Source organism: Heterodontus francisci, unplaced genomic scaffold (genome assembly GCF_036365525.1).
Source record: "Heterodontus francisci isolate sHetFra1 unplaced genomic scaffold, sHetFra1.hap1 HAP1_SCAFFOLD_872, whole genome shotgun sequence".
Taxonomy (NCBI): Eukaryota; Metazoa; Chordata; class Chondrichthyes; order Heterodontiformes; family Heterodontidae; genus Heterodontus; species Heterodontus francisci.
The window spans coordinates 118,745-133,589 of NW_027141518.1; the positions used below are offsets into that span (position 1 = coordinate 118,745).

The window sequence follows — 14,845 nt, forward strand, 5'->3', positions numbered from 1 at the left end:
GCTTTGGAGAGGGTACAGAGGAGGTTTACCAGGATGTTGCCTGGTCTGGAGGGCATTAGCTATGAGGAGAGGTTGGATAAACTCGGATTGTTTTCACTGGAACGACGGAGGTGGAGGGGCGACATGACAGAGGTTTACAAAGTTATGAGCGGCATGGACAGAGTGGATAGTCAGAAGCTTTTTCCCAGGGTGGAAGAGTCAGTTACTAGGGGACATAGGTTTAAGGTGAGAGGGGCACAGTTTAGAGGGGATGTGCGAGGCAAGTTCTTTACACAGAGGGTGGTGAGTGCCTGGAACTTGCTGCCGGGGGAGGTGGTGGAAGCAGGTACGATGGCAACGTTTAAGAGGCATCTTGACAAATACATGAATAGGATGGAAATAGAGGGATACGGACCCCGGAAGTGCAGAAGGTTTTAGTTTCGGCAGGAATCAAGATCGGTGCAGTCTTGGAGGACCGAATGGCCTGTTCCTGTGCTGTACTGTTCTTTGTTCTTTGAGGGAGGGCGGTAGCTGGTAATCAGCAGGAGGTTTCCTTGTCCATGTTTGACCTGATGCCATGAGACTTCATGGGGTCTGGAGTCAATGTTGAGGACTCCCAGGGCAACTCCCTCCTGACTGTATACCACTGTCCTGCCACCTCTGCTGGGTCTGTCCTGCTGGTGGGACAGGATGTACCCGGGGATGGTGATGGCAGTGTCTGGGACATTGTCTGTAAGGTATGATTCCGTGAGTATGACTATGTCAGGCTGTTGCTTGACTAGTCTGGGGGACAGCTCTCCCAACTTTAGCACAAGCCCCCAGATGTTAGTTAGGAGGACTTTGCAGGGTTGACAGGGGTGGGTTTGCTGTTGTCGTTTCCGTTGCCTCGGTCGATGCCGGGTGGTCTGTCCGGTTTCATTCCTTTTTATTGACTTCGTAGCGGTTAGATACAACTGAGTGGCTTGCTAGGCCATTTCAGAGGGCATGTAAGAGTCAACCACATTGCTGTGGGTCTGGAGTCACATGTAGGCCCGACCAGGTAAGGACGGCAGATTTCCTTCCCTAAAGGACATTAATGAACCAGATGGGTTTTTACAACAATCGACAATGGTTTCATGGTCATCATTAGACGAGCTTTAGTTCCCTCACTTAAATTATTAATATATATTGTGAATAGCTGGGGTCCTAGCACTGATCCCTGCAGTACCCCACGAGTCACTGCCTGCCATTCGGAAAAAGACCTGTTTATTTCAACTCTTTGTTTCCTGTCTGCCAACCAATTTTCTATCCATCACAATACACTACTCCCAATCCCATGCGCTTTAATTTTACACGCTATTCTCTTATGTGGGACTTTGTCGAAAGCCTTCTGAAAGTCCAAATAAACCACATCCACTGGCTCCCCCTCATCAACTCTACTAGCTATATCCTTGTAGAGTTCAAGTAGATTTGTCAAGCATGCAGTTGTATTCATTGGCCTCCGACACCGGAAACATCAGAGGAATGTATGATGGCATTAAGAGAGCTTTTGGGCCAACCATCAAGAAGAACGCCCCCCCGTCAAGACTAAATCAGGGGAAATGATCAACGCAAGCAAATGGACCGCTGGGTTGAGCACTACCTAGAACTGTACTCCAGGGAGAATGTTGTCACTGAGACTGCCCTCAATGCAGCCCAGCCTCTACCAGTCATGGATGAGCTGGACATACAGCCAACAAAATCGGAACTCAGTGATGCCATTGATTCTCTAGCCAGCGGAAAAGCCCCTGGGAAGGACAGCATTACCCCTGAAATAATCAAGAGTGCCAAGCCTGCTATACTCTCAGCACTCCAGGAACTGCTATGCCTGTGCTGGGATGAGGGAGCAGTACCTCAGGACATGCGCGATGCCAATATCGTCACCCTATATAAGGACAAGGGTGACCGCGGTGACTGCAACAACTACCGTGGAATCTCCCTGCTCAGCATAGTGGGGAAAGTCTTCACTCGAGTCGTTTTAAACAGACTCCAGAAGCTGGCTGAGCATGTCTACCCTGAGGCACAGCGTGGCTTTCGAGCAGAGAGATCCACCGTTGACATGCTGTTCTCCCTTCGTCAGCTACAGGAGAAATGTCGCGAACAACAGATGCCCCTCTACGTTGCTTTCATTGATCTCACCAAAGCCTTTGACCTCGTCAGCAGACGTGGTCTCTTCAGACTACTAGAAAAGATCGGATGTCCACCAAAGCTATGAAGTATCATCACCTCATTCCATGACAATATGAACGGCACAATTCAGCATAGCGGTGCCTCATCAGACCCCTTTCCTATCCTGAGTGGTGTGAAACAGGGCTGTGTTCTTGACCTACACTGTTTTGGATCTTCTTCTCCCTGCTGCTCTCACATTCGTTCAAGTCTTCAGAAGAAGGAATGTTCCTCCACACAAGATCAGATGGCAGGTTGTTCAACCTTGCCCATCTTAGAGCGAAGACCAAAGTACAGAATGTCCTCATCAGTGAACTCCTCTTTGCTGACGATGCTGCATTAACATCTCCCACTGAAGAGTGCCTGCAGAGTCTCATCGACAGGTTTGCGTCTGCCTGCAATGAATTTGGCCTAACCATCAGCCTCAAGAAAACGAACATCATGGGACAGGACGTCAGAAATGCTCCATCCATCAATATTGGCGACCACGCCCTGGAAGTGGTTCAAGAGTTCACCTACCTAGGCTCAACTATCACCAGTAACATGTATCTCGATGCAGAAATCAACAGGTGCGTCGGAAAGGCTTCCACTGCTATGTCCAGACTGGCCAAGAGAGTGTGGGAAAATGGCGCACTGACATGGAACACAAAAGTCAGAGTGTATCAAGCCTGTGTCCTCAGTACCTTGCTGTACGGCAACGAGGCCTGGACAACGTATGTCAGCCAAGAGCGACGTCTCCACTCATTCTATCTTTGCTTCCTCCGGAGAATGCTTGGCATCAGGTGGCAGGACCGTATCTCCAACACAGAAGTCCTCGAGGCAGTCAACATCCCCAGCATGTACACCCTACTGAGCCAGCAGCGCTTGAGATGGCTTGACCATGTGAGCCTCATGGAAGATGGCAGGATCCCCAAGGACACATTGTACAGCGAGCTCGCCACTGGTATCAGACCCACCGGCCGTCCATGTCTCCGCTTTAAAGACGTCTGCAAATGCGACATGAAGTTTGGTGACATTGATCACAAGTCGTGGGAGTCAGTTGCCAGCGATCGCCAGAGCTGGCGGGCAGCCATAAAGGCGGGGCTAAAGTGTGGCAGTTGGCAGGAAAAAAGACAGAAGTGCAAGGAGAGAACCAACTGTGTAACAGCCCCAACAAACAAATTTCTCTGCAGCACCTGTGGAAGAGTCTGTCACTCTAGAATTGGCCTTCATAGCCACTCCAGACGCTGCTGCACAAACCACTGACCACCTCCAGGCACTTACCCATTGTCTCTCGAGACAAGGAGGCCAAAGAAGATTTCCCTTTCGTAAATCAATGCTGACTCTGTCCGATTCTATATCTGTTCTCTAAGTTGTCTGCTATAAAATCTTTGATAATGGACTCTAGAATTTTCCCCACTATCGATGTCAGGCTGACTGGTCTATAATTCCCTGTTTTCTCTCTACCTCCCTTTTTTTTTAGAGATACAGCACTGAAACAGGCCCTTCAGCCCACCGAGTCTGTGTCGACCATCAACCACCCATTTATACTAATCCTACATTAATCCCATATTCCTACCACATCCCCACCTGTCCCTATATTTCCCTACCACCTACCTATAGTAGGGACAATTTATAATGGCCAATTTACCTATCAATCTGCAAGTCTTTGGCATGTGGGAGGAAACCGGAGCACCCGGAGAAAACCCACGCAGACACAGGGAGAACTTGCAAACTCCACACAGGCAGTACCCGGAATCGAACCCGGGTCGCTGGAGCTGTGAGGCTGCGGTGCTAACCACTGCGCCACTGTGGTTTTAAATAGTGGGGTTACGTTAGCTACCCTCCAATCCGCAGGAACTGTTCCAGAGTCTACAGATGCCACTTATTTCCTGATGTTTATCAGTACAGATATTAAAATATTAGTCTTGCAGTAATTAGGCTAGTTTCCCACCATTCCCACATACACTGTTGTATATATGGTGCAATGTGATCACTTTACGCACAGCTATCAAACTAATTTCAGTGCCTACATCTGCTCACAAGCTTGCAACCGGAAGAAGCGGAACACTGTGTGCGTTCATTCTTGCGCAACTGAGAGAAATCCTTCCTCTTTAAGTTCAGCTTTCCGTGGGCTGTGACATAAACTGGTGTTGCATCATTACATTCAGTGCCTCACTGGCCTGTTCACAGGTTGCCTCAGAGCTTCATGAAATCCAGGCCACTCACGGAAGACTGTGAATGTGCAGCATCAGAGACTGTGAATGCAGGTTCAGGTATTCTGTATAATCAGTGCCTCTGCCTCCTTCTGAGGTCAACACCATCACAGGTGCCAGTCTTCAGACAATTCGATTCACTCCGCGTGATATTGAGAAACAACTGAAGGCACTGGATACTGCAAAGGCTATGGGCCCTGACAATATTTCCGGCAATAGTACTGAAGACCTGTGCTCCAGAACTAGCCACACCCTTAGCCAAGCTGTTCCAGTACAACTACAACACTGGCATCTATCCGACAATTTGGAAAATTGCCCAGGTATGTCCAGTCCACAACAAGCAGGAAAAATCCAATCCAGCCAATTACCGCTCCATCAGCCTACTCTCGATCATCAATAAAGTGAAGGAAGGTTTTGTCGACATTGCTATCAAACAACACTTACTCAGCAACAACCTGCTAACTAATGCTCAGTGTGAGTTCCGCCAGGGCCACTCAGCTCCTGATCTCATGGTCAAACATAAACAAAAGAGCTGAACACAAGAGGTGAGGTGAGAGTGACTGCCCTTGACATCAAGCCAGCATTTGATGGAATGTGGCACCAAGGAGCCCTCGTAAAATTGAAGTCAACAGCAATTGGGGGAAAACCCTCTGCTGGCTGAAGTCATACCTAGCGCAAAGGAAGATGATTGTAATTGTTAGAGGCCAATCATCTCAGCTCCAGGACATCACTGCAGGAGCTTCTCACACAAGTTCCAGGCCATCTTCAACAAGAGAGAATCTAACCATCTCCCCTTGACATTTACCGGCATTACTATCGCTGAATCCCCCGCTATCAACAATCTGGGAGTTACCATTGACCAGAAACTGAACTGGAGTAGCCATATAAATACCGTGGCTACAAGAGCAGGTCAGAGGCTGGGAATTCTGCGGTGAGTAACTCACCTCTTGACTCCCCAAAGCCTGTCCACCATCTACAAGGCACAAGTCAGGAGTGTGGACATTCAACATAAGGTTGACATGGAGTGACACTGCTGACCCAGCAGAACCACAGCCGCTTTACTGAGCCTCCTGAAATGCAAAGATAACCCCCTGCTTTTTTCCTTAACTGCAAACCCCACTCCCCTGGACATACACCTCTTACAAAAAATGCGAGGAGCTCATGGACTTTTTTGTCACTAAGAATGAGACCATTTAATCAGCTGCCTCTGCTGCATCTCTCCTTTCTACTAACCCACCAGGCCAAACCTCCTCTAATGCTCCCCCCTACCCTAGCCATGAACTCCATCCTTCGTTTCTCTCCTATCTTCCCTCATACCCTCTCTGAACTCATCTTATCCATGAAGGCATTTACCTTCCGGGGAAGCAGTGGAGAGGAGCGGACATACGGGAAGAACACGGAGTGAGGAGCGGATAAATAGAGCCCGAGGATCGCGGCCCAGAGCACTTACCTTCCGGGAAAACAGCAGAGAGGAGTGGACATGTGGGAGGAACACGGAGCGAGGAGCCGATAAATACAGCCTGAGCATTGCAGCCGAGAGCACTTACCTTCCGGGAGAGGAGTGGAGAGGAGTCCAGGCACACCGGAGTTTGAAAACAAAGTGAACAGTGACATCACATGAAAGCTGCAAGGTGATTGGTTGGTGAGTAACTGCTGTTCGGGAATAACTCTAAATAGCTGGGTTAGTACATTACTGTTAGGGTGTGTTTGTAAATAGCTTAATAATAAGCAACAAGTGAGTAGCAGTTTTTCTTGAGTAAGGTTTATCTTAACAAGTGAACTGTATTGATTTTTAGTAGGATTTATCAGCACTAGTAAGGTTTTATTAATAATTCTAAGGTGTTGTACTATTGGTAAGGTTTCTTTTCTTAGCAGTAGCAAAGGGTCAACTAATAAATAAAGCAACGGCAGGGTTGTTTCAACCTCAAGTGTGCACCTCCTGTGCTATGTGAGAGCTCCAGGATGCTTCCCGTATCCTGGAGAACCATTTGTGCAGGAAGTGTCGTCAATTGAAGCAGCCTGAGCTCTGGGTTTTGGAACTTGAGCAGCAGCTGGTGACACTGCGGTGCATTTATGATGATGAGAGCTATATGGACAGCACATTTATAGGTGTGGTCACCCCACAGCTTAAGAATATGCAGGGAGAGAGGGAATGGGTGAACACTAGACAGTCAAAAAGAATCAGGCAGCGAGTGTAGGAGACCCCTGAGTGCATCTCACTCTCCAACAGGTATTCAGTTCTGAATACTGAGGAAAGTGATGCTTCACCTGGGGAGTGCAGCCAGAACCAAGTCCATGGCCCCACGGGTGGTTCAGCTGCACAGGGGGGTACAGGGAAGACTGGAAGAGCCATAATGATAAGTGATCCAATAGTCAGGGGAACAGACAGGCGTTTCTGTGGCCGCAGACGTGAATCCAGGATGGTGTGTTGCCTCCCTGGTGCCAGGGTCAAGGATGTCACTGAGCGGCTGCAGAGCATCCTGAAGGGAGAGGGTGAACAGCCAGCAGTCGTGGTCTACGTTGGAACCAACGACATAGATAGAAAGAGGGATGTGGTCGTGCTGTCAGAATTTAGGGAGCTAGGTCGGAAATTAGCAAGCAGGACCTCAAAAGTAGTAATCTCCGGATTACTCCCTGTGCTACGTGCAAGTGAGTATAGAAATAGAAGGATAAGACAGATGAATGTGTGGCTGGAAAGATGGTGCAGGAGGGAGGGCTTTAGATTCCTGGGACATTGGGACTGCCTCTGGGGGAGATGGGACCTGTACAGGCCGGACAGTTTACTCCTGAACAGAGCCGGGACTGAGTTCCTTACGGGACGTTTTGCTAGTGCTGTTGGGGAGGGTTTAAACTAGTTTGGCAGGGGGATGGGAACCTGAGGGTAGACTCAGCTGGGACAAAATCAGAAATGAAAATGGAAGGTGGAAAATTAATGGATGAGTCTGGAAGACAGAGGAAACAAGGGTTAGAAAATAAAAGAAAGAGTTTGGCAGTGCTCAAGGGTATCTATTTCAATGTAAGGAGTATAGCAAATAAAACAGATGAGCTGAGGGCACAGATAGACATGTGGCAGTATGATATCATAGCTATTACAGAAACATGGCTTAAGGAGGGACAGGAATGGCAGCTCAACGTTCCTGGTTTCAGGGTTTTCAGACGCGATAGGGAGGGGGATAAGAAAGGAGGGGAGTAGCAATTTTGGTCAAGGAAACCAATACAGCTGTGAGGAGGGATGATGTGTTGGAAGGTTCATCAAATGAGGCCGTATGGATTGAGCTAAGGAACAAAAAAGGGGCAATCACACTGCTGGGAGTGTACAATAGACCCCCCAAACAGTCAGAGGGAGATAGAAGAGGAGATATGTAGGCAAATCTCTGAGAAGTGCAAGAACAATAGGGCAGTAAAAGTAGGGGATTTTAATTACCTCAATCTTCTTCTTCTTTGGGCCTCCTTGTTTCAAGAGACAATGGGTAAGCGCCTGGAGGTGGTCAGTAGTTTGTGAAGCAGCGCCTGGAGTGGCTATAAAGGCCAATTCTAGAGTGACAGACTTTTCCACAGATGCTGCAGATAAAATTGGTTGTCGGGGCTATTACACAGTTGGCTCTCCCCTTGCGCCTCTGCCTTTTTTCCTGCCAACTGCTAAGTCTCTTCGACTCGCCACTCTTCAGCCCCACCTTTATGGCTGCCCGCCAGCTCTGGCGAACGCTGGCAACTGACTCCCACGACTTGTGATCAATGTCACAGGACTTCATGTCGCGTTTGCAGATGTCTTTAAAACGGAGTCATGGACAGCCAGTGGGTCTGATACCAGTGACGAGCTCGCTGTACAATGTGTCTTTGGGGATCCTGCCATCTTCCATGCGGCTCACATGGCCAAGCCATCTCAAGCACCACTGGCTCAGTAGGGTGTATATGCTGGGGATGTTGGCTGCCTCGAGGACTTCTGTGTTGGAGATACGGTCCTGCCACCTGATGCCAAGTATTCTCCGAAGGCAGCGAAGATGGAATGAATTGAGACGTCGCTCTTGGCTGACATACGTTGTCCAGGCCTCGCTGCCATAGAGCAAGGTACTGAGGACACAGGCCTGATACACTCGGACTTTTGTGTTCCGTGTCAGTGCGCCATTTTCCCACACTCTCTTGGCCAGTCTGGACATAGCAGTGGAAGCCTTACCCATGCGCTTGTTGATTTCTGCATCTAGAGACAGGTTACTGGTGATAGTTGAGCCTAGGTAGGTGAACTCTTGAACCACTTCCAGAGCGTGGTCACCAATATTGATGGATGGAACATTTCTGACGTCCTGTCCCATGATGTTCGTTTTCTTGAGGCTGATGGTTAGGCCAAATTCATTGCAGGCAGACGCAAACCTGTCGATGAGACTCTGCAGGCACTCTTCAGTGTGAGATGTTAAAGCAGCATCGTCAGCAAAGAGGAGTTCTCTGATGAGGACCTTCCGTACTTTGGTCTTCGCTCTTAGACGGGGAAGGTTGAACAACCTGCCCCCTGATCTTGTGTGGAGGAAAATTCCTTCTTCTGAAGACATGAACGAATGTGAAAGCAGCAGGGAGAAGAAAATCCCAAAAAGTGCAGGTGCGAGAACACAGCCCTGTTTCACACCACTCAGGATAGGAAAGGGATCTGATGAGGCGCCGCTATGCTGAATTGTGCCTTTCATATCGTCATGGAATGAGGTGATAATACTTAGTAGCTTTGGTGGACATCCGATCTTTTCTAGTAGTCTGAAGAGACCACGTCTGCTGATGAGGTCAAAGGCTTTGGTGAGATCAATGAAAGAAACGTAGAGGGATTTTTTTTTTAGATTTAGAGATACAGCACTGAAACAGGCCCTTCGGCCCACCGAGTCTGTGCCGACCATTAACCACCCATTTATACTAATCCTACATTCCTACCACATCCTCACCTGTCTCTATATTCCCCTACCACCTACCTATACTAGGGGCAATTTATAGGGGCCAATTTATCTATCAACCTGCAAGTCTTTTTGGCATGTGGGAGGAAACCGGAGCACCCGGAGAAAACCCACGCAGACACAGGGAGAACTTGCAAACTCCACACAGGCAGTACCCAGAATTGAACCGGGGTCACTGGAGCTGTGAGACTGCGGTGCTAACCACTGCGCCACTGTGCCACCCCATCTGTTGTTCGTGGCATTTCTCCTGTAGCTGTCGAAGGGAGAACAGCATGTCAATGGTGGATCTCTCTGCTCGAAAGCCACACTGTGCCTCAGGGTAGACACGCTTAGCCAGCTTCTGGAGCCTGTTTAAAGTGACTCGAGAGAAGACTTTCCCCACTATACTGAGCAGGGAGACTCCACGGTAGTTGTTGCAGTCACCGCGGTCACCTTTGTATTTATAGAGGGTGATGATATTGGCATCGCGCATGTCCTGTGGTACTGCTCCCTCGTCCCAGCACAGGCAAAGCAGTTCCTGGAGTGCTGAGAGTATAGCAGGCTTGGCACTCTTGATTATTTCAGGGGTAATGCTGTCCTTCCCAGGGGCTTTTCCGCTGGCTAGAGAATCAATGGCATCACTGAGTTCCGATTTGGTTGGCTGTATGTCCAGCTCATCCATGACTGGTTGAGGCTGGGCTGCATTGAGGGCAGTCTCAGTGACAACATTCTCCCTGGAGTACAGTTCTCCACCCAGCGGTCCATTTGCTTGCGTTGGTCAGTGATTATGTCCCCTGATTTAGACTTGAGGGGGGGCGATCTTCTTGATGGTTGGTCCAAAAGCTCTCTTAATACCATCGTACATTCCTCTGATGTTTCCAGTGTCGCAGGCCAGCTGAATCTGACTGCATAGGTGTTGCCAGTAGTCATTTGCACAGCGCCTGGCTGTTTATTACCCCAATATTAACTGGGATAGTTTTAGTGTGAAAGGAATTGAGGGAGCAGAATTCTTGAGGTGCATTCAGGAGAACTTTTCTGCCCAGTATAGAGCAAGTCCAACAAGAGAGGGCGCAGTTTTAGTCTTAGTTTTAGGAAATGAAGATGGGCAGGGGAAAGGAGTGGCAGTGGGAGAGCATTTTGGTGATAGTGATCATAATTCAGTCAGCTTTAACATAATAATGGAAAATGACAGAGATAGAACAGGAGTTAGAGTTCTCAATTGGGGCAAGGCCAATTTAAACTGAACTGAGCAGTGATTTAGCGAAAGTGGACTGGAAATATTACTTGAAGGTAAATCAGTGTCAGAACAGTGGGAGGCATTCAAAGGGGAGATTCAAGGGGTTCAGGGTAAACATATTCCCACAAAGAAAAAGAGTGAGGTGGCCAAATCTAGAGCCCCACTGATGTCAAGGAGCCTACAGGGTAAGATGAGGCAGAAAGGAAAGCTTATATCCGACACTGAGAACTCAATACTACAGAAAGCCGAGAGGTGTATAAAAAATGGAGGGGTGAAATCAAAAAGGAAATTAGGAAAGCAAAGAGAGGGCATGAAAGAATATTGGCAAGCAAAAATCAAGGTGAACCCAAAGATGTTTTATCAATACATTAAGAGTAAGAGGATAACTAAGGAGAGAGTAGGGCCCATAAAAGACCAAAAGGTTAACCGATGAGTAGGGGCGGAAGATGTTGCTATGGTTCTTAATGAATACTTTGCATCTGTCTCCACAAAAGAGGGGAACAATGCAGATATTGTAGTTAAGGAGGAGGAGTGTGAATGTGATAAACATAGGGAGAGAGGAAGTATTAATGGGATTAGCATCCGTAAAAGTTGATAAATCACCAGGGCCAGATAAAATGTATCCTAGGCTGTTAACAGAAGCAAGAGAGGAAATAGCAGAGGGTCTGACCATCATTTTCCAGTCCTCACTGGATAGTGGTGTGGTGCCGGAGGATTGGAGAATTGCTAACGTTGTACCTCTGTTTAAAAAGGGAGTGAAGGATAGACCGAATAATTACAAGCCAGTCAGTCTAACCTCAGTAATGGGCAAATTATTGGACTCTATTCTGAGAGACAGAATAAACTGTCACTTAGAAAGGCACAGGTTAATCAAGGATAGTCAGCATGGATTTGTTAAGGGAAGATCTTGTTTGACCAACTTGATTGCATTTTTTGAAGAAGTAACAAGGAAGGTAGATGAGGGTAGCGCAGTTGATGTGATCTACATGGATTTTAGCAAGGCTTTTGATAAGGTCCCACATGGCAGACTGGTTAAAAAATAAAATCCCATGGGATCCAGGAAAATGCAGCAAGGTGGATATAAAATTGGCTCAGTGGCAGGAAACAAAGGGTAATTGTTTACGGGTGTTTTAGTGACTGGAAGGCTGTTTCCAGTGGCGTTCTGCAAGGCTCAGTACTGGGTCCCCTGCTTTTTGTGGTGTATATTAACGATTAGGACGTAAATGTAGGAGGCATGATCAAGAAGTTTGCAGACGACGCAAAGATTGGCCGTGTGGTAGATAGTGAGGAGGATAACTGTAGGTTACAGGAAGATATTGATGGTCTGGTCAGATGGGCAGAAAAGTGGCAAATGGAATTCAACTTGGAGAAGTGTGAGGTGATGCATTTGGGGAGGTCAAACAAGACAAAAGAATACACAATTAATGGGAAAATACTGAGAAATGTAGAGGAAGTGAGTGAGGGACCTTGGAGTGAATGTTCACAGATCCCTGAAGGTAGCAGGATATAAGGTGGTTAAGAAGGCATATGGAATCCTTTCCTTTATTGGCCGGGGTATAGAATACAAGAGCAGGGAGGTTATGCTGGAACTGTATAAATCATTGGTTAGGCCACAACTTGAGTACTGTGTGCAGTTCTGGTCACCTCGTTACAGAAAGGATGTAATTGCACTGGAGAGGGTACAGAGGAGATTTACGAGGATGTTGCCAGGACTAGAAAAATGTAGCTATGAGGAAAGATTGGATAGGCTGGAGTTGTTCTCCTTGGAACAGAGAAGGCTGAGGGGAGATCTGATTGAAATGTACAAAATTTTGAGTGACATGGATAGAGTGGAGGTGAAGGGTCTATTCACCTTAGCAGAGAGGTCAGTGACGAGGGGGCATAGATTTAAAGTGATTGGTAGAATAATTAGAGGGGAGATGAGGAAAAACTTTTTCACCCAGAGGGTGGTGGGGGTCTGGAACTCACTGCCTGAAAGGATCGTTGAGGCAGAAACCCTCAACTCATTTAAAAGGAGTCTGGATATGCACCTCAAGTGCCGTCATCTGCAGGGCTACGGACCAAATGCTGAAAGGTGGGATTAGAATAGGTGGATCGTTTCTTGGCCAGCACAGACACGATGGGCTAAGTGGCCTCTTTCTGTGCCTTAAACTTTCTATGATTCTTTCAATGAGACACACCTCTTGCTCCCTTGACCCTATTCCCACACAATTTAGTCTCCTGGTCCTTATCTTAGCTGACATTGTTAACGGTTTTCTCTCTTCAGGTGTTGTCCCTCTCTCCTTTAAATCTGCCGTCATCACCCCTCTCCTCAAAAAAAAATTCTTCACACCACTGTCCTTGTAAACTACTGCCCCATTTCCAAACACCCTTTCCTCTCCCAAGTGGTTGACCATGATGTAAGAAGAGATCCTGACTGGTCTTGACAGGGTGGATGTGGAAAGGATGTTTCCCCTTGTGGGAGAATCTAGAACTAGGGGTCACTGTTTAAAATTAAGGGGTCACCCATTTAAGACAAAGATGAGGGGAAATTTTTTCTCGAAGAGGGTTGTGAGTCTTTGGAATTCTCTTCCTCAAAAGGCAGTGGAAGCAGAGTCTTTGAATATTTTTAAGGCAGAGATGGATAGATTCTTGATAAGCAAGGGGGTGAAAGATTATTGGGGGGAGGTGGGAATGTAAAGTTGAGGTTACAATCAGATCAGCCATGAACTTGTTGAATGGTGGTGCAGGCTCGAGGGGCTGAGTGGCCTACTCCTGTTCCTAATTCGCATGTTCATATGTATGTATAAATAGAGGCATTAAGTACAAAAGCAGGGAGGTTATGCTGAACCTTTATAAAGGTCTGGTTAGGTATTGCATCCAGTTCAGGTCACCACACTTCAGGGAGGATGTGAGGGTCCTTGAGAGGGTGCAGAGGAGATTTACCAGAATGGTTCCAGGGATGGAGGATTTTAGTTACACGGTTAGGTTGGAGACGCTGGGTTTGTTCGACCTGGAGCAAAAGGAGATTGAGGGAAGATTTGATCGAGGTGTACAAGATTATGACAGGCTTAGGTCAGTCAGACAAGGAAAAACTGTTCCCATTAACTAATGGTGCAAGGAATAGGGACACAGATTGAAGATTTTACGCAAGAGATGCAGTGGGATGTGAGAAAGAACTTCAATATGCAGCAGGTGGTAATGACCTGGAACTCGCTGTCCACGAGGGTGGTGGAAGTGGAGAAAATGATTTCAAAAGGACATTGGATGGGCACGTGAAGGAAATAAACTTGCAGGACTACGGGGTCAGACAGGGAAGTGGGACTGACTGAATTGCACCGTGGAGTGTTGGCACGGACTCGATGGGCAGAATGGCCTCCCCTCTGAGCTGTAAATGACTCTGTGACGCTGTGACATACTATGGGATTGTGAGCTATCCCTCCTCGTCCTGTTTGCAGTCTTTGACACGGTTGATTACACCATCCTTCCACCACTGTTATCAAGCTGGGTTCATCTGGTCCCATTCTTATCATCTAATAGCCAGAGAATCACATGCAATAGCTTCTCTTCCTGCTCTCACACCGTTACCTCTGGAGTCCCCCATGAATCTATCCTTGGCCCCTTCCTATTTCACATCTACATGCTGCCCTTCAGCGACAACATCCGAAAACACAGTCATCTAAAAGCAAAATACTGAAGATGCTGGAAATCTGAAATAAAAACAAAAAATGCTGGATTGTATTTAATGATGGATCATTCACAACCCTCTGGGGTAGAGAATTCCAAAGATTCACAACCCTTTGAGTAAAGTAATTTCTCCTCATCTCAGTCCTGAATGATTGGCCCCTTTATCCTGAGATTGTGCCTTCGTGTTTTAGATTCCCCGAGCAGCAGAAACAATCTCTCAGTATCTACCCTATCCAGCCCCTTCAGAATCTTATATTTTTCAATGACAGCACCTCTCATTCTTCTAAACTCCAGAGAATATCGGCCCAATTTACTTAATCTCTCATCATAGGACAACCCCCTCATCCCAGGGACCAATCTAGTGGACCTTCACTGAACTGCCTCCAGTGCAAGTATATCCTTTCTTAAATGTGGAGACCAAAACTGCACACAGTATTCAAAGAACAAAGAACAAAGAAAATTACAGCACAGGAACAGGCCCTTCGGCCCTCCAAGCCTGCGCCGATCCAGATCCTCTATCTAAACCTGTCGCCTATTTTCTAAGGGTCTGTATCTCTTTACTTCCTGCCCATTCATGTATCTGTCTAGATACATCTTAAAAGACGCTATCGTGCCCACGTCTACCACCTCCGCTGGCAATGCGTTCCAGGCACCCACCACCCTCTGCGTAAAGA

At 47.4% G+C, this 14,845-nt stretch overlaps 1 long non-coding RNA gene across 1 annotated transcript in view; it reads left to right on the forward strand.

Annotated features, from left to right (window-relative positions):
- Window positions 1-4,335: 4,335 nt before the first annotated feature.
- The window catches only part of LOC137363976 (uncharacterized), a 79,666-nt gene continuing 69,156 nt past the window's right edge, over window positions 4,336-14,845 (forward strand). The window contains exon 1 of the long non-coding RNA XR_010972867.1: window positions 4,336-6,000. This is a non-coding gene — a long non-coding RNA (uncharacterized lncRNA). The remainder of the gene's footprint in view (window positions 6,001-14,845) is intronic.